Raw genomic sequence first — 2,218 nt, forward strand, 5'->3', positions numbered from 1 at the left:
AACACCGTGTGAACACAACCCTCAGCTTGTATCATTCTCTCTCTCTCTTCTCTTGGGCGATTCCTTGACACTCCCTGGCCCTGCTTCTCTCTCTCTCTCTCTCTATCAGAGTCTGATTTGCTTCTAGGCAGGCAGCATGTTGCTATCTCCATTTCGACACTTCTTCTCACTTCCCACTTCATCATTTCCTGCTCTGATTCTTCAGAAGCACCGGAGGAGCCTCCAATGCCGAGCCAGTGATGGTACAAATCCCGTCCATTGTTTCATTTGTCTTTGTTTCTAATCCATCCTTCTTCTTCTGAGAAGATCTTAATTTGAATCGCTTTTGATATTTTCTTCTTCTTTTCCTTCTGCAGATGAATCATTGAATTGGCGCCAAAAGTCCAAACCGATAAAGCCAGGGAGTGCTTACCCTGCCAAAGAAAATTGCAGGCAAGTAAAAATTGAAATTCATTTCTTCTGAATAATGTTCATTTTCTCCCTGTATTTTCCAAGGATTCTACATTGCCTTCGCTGGATACATATGAAAATGGCCTCTCTTTATCCTCTCCTGTAATAATAACTAAACTTATCTAGAAAACATTATTGCAAGCGTTCAGTTTTTAATCTATGACATGAAAAGGGTCTCTCTCTCTCTCGCTCTCTCTCTCTCTTTACCATTTAATTACAACCAAGACAACGTTTTTAATTATTTTTACACTGTTTACATTTGAAAGGATGTTATTTTACCTGCATGCATGAATGCACATGAAAAAGGCTCCTACTTAACCCTCTTGCAATGGGTTATGTTCTGAAAATAATGGGCGTGAAATGGAACAACTCATTCTCAATTTAAAGCAAATATGCAAGAGTGCACCGTGGAATGGGTCTCTGGGCTCATCTTCATCCTTTCTTGTACTGAAAGAAATAGTGCAAGAATGCACATGAAAGGGCTTTTTCTTTTGTAATGTAAGCAAACTAAAACTTGTAGTGCAAGAATCCACACAAAAATCATCTTGTAACCCAACTTCATCCTTTCTTGTAATGAAAACAGAAAGACCTGTCTGCCTATGTGGCTATGAAGAAAATAGAATTGAGAAAATGATCTAAACCTGCTCTGTACTATCATGCTATGTGGGGCTTGGAATGGGCACAAGTCAAAGTATTTGGAAGCTTTGCATATGCATTTTTGCCACCAGAACAGCACCATAAACACTAAGATAAAGCAAAAATGTATATTTTCGTTGGCTATAGGAATGAAAGCAAAGGCAATAGACAGTTTCAGCCCAACACTAGTAAGATTACCATCAATTAGGAGAGGTTGCAATTGCCGAAAATGAATTTCAACCACTCATAGATTGCTCCAAAGAGTCCATTCTTGATCAATCAAATGCATATGTTATTCCTACAGCTCTCAAATGCAGAGATTGAAGGTGTTCAACTAACTGAAACTCATGGAGATAATGTGTATGTTTTGCAAGAGCAACAACATAGTCAATTCAGAGCAGCCCAGAAGACTCAGATGAGTCTCTTATGACAGTTTCATGTGGCTGAAAACGAGCAGACAAACATCGATGCCAAAGATGTTGATTTATGGGTCCTTCATCAATATGACATTGGCATGGCATTCAAAGAAGAACAAGCTTCTTTTGTCTTTGAAAGATCTCTAGCATAGGTCAATCCAGAATGGAAATGTCTCCGAAGCGAGGGAAGCACCTACGATGGCGGGAGATAGTGGCTTTTATCTGTCGATGACAAGGGTGTCGGGGTCGTGGTCCATGGGGCCGGGGCCTACATGCACGACAAATTGCTATTGCCCGATCAATTGTAACCCCTTTGTTATGTCTTGGTTTGGAGCCCATTTGTGTATCCCGTGATGGACTTGTAGCATTAGTATGAGTGATGGGGCTAAAGAAAGTTGTGATTGTTCTTTGTGGATGAGCTTGTGTGGCTGTATTCTTCAACAACTTTTCCCGATGTCTCATGAGCTCTAGCAAGAAAAGTCCTAGGCATCGTTGGTCCTTATATTCCATTACGTTGCGTAGTGGGCCAAAGTCTTGTTTAAAGAGGCAATGGTATCTCCCTCTGATTTCATAAAAGACACTACAATGACAAACATAGTGTTCCTCAGATTCCACTCCTTGATGACACAATAGGCAAATTCTCTCTTCTAGGGGTAGTCATGTATATCTGCCTACCTTAATCTGTAGCTGATGTGATGAAGTTCGCAACTGGCCTA

General features: G+C 40.6%; 1 long non-coding RNA gene across 1 annotated transcript; it reads left to right on the forward strand.

Annotated features, from left to right (window-relative positions):
- The first annotated feature begins 986 nt into the window (after positions 1-986).
- Positions 987-1,624, forward strand: LOC147855128 (uncharacterized). Its single transcript, XR_015530848.1, has 2 exons — positions 987-1,274; positions 1,391-1,624. It is a non-coding gene; the product is annotated as an uncharacterized LOC147855128 (long non-coding RNA).
- The last annotated feature ends 594 nt before the right edge of the window (positions 1,625-2,218 follow it).

Source organism: Azolla caroliniana, unplaced genomic scaffold (genome assembly GCF_043228905.1).
Source record: "Azolla caroliniana isolate FFs.n. ecotype wild unplaced genomic scaffold, voAzoCaro1.0.p SCAF_14, whole genome shotgun sequence".
Taxonomy (NCBI): Eukaryota; Viridiplantae; Streptophyta; class Polypodiopsida; order Salviniales; family Salviniaceae; genus Azolla; species Azolla caroliniana.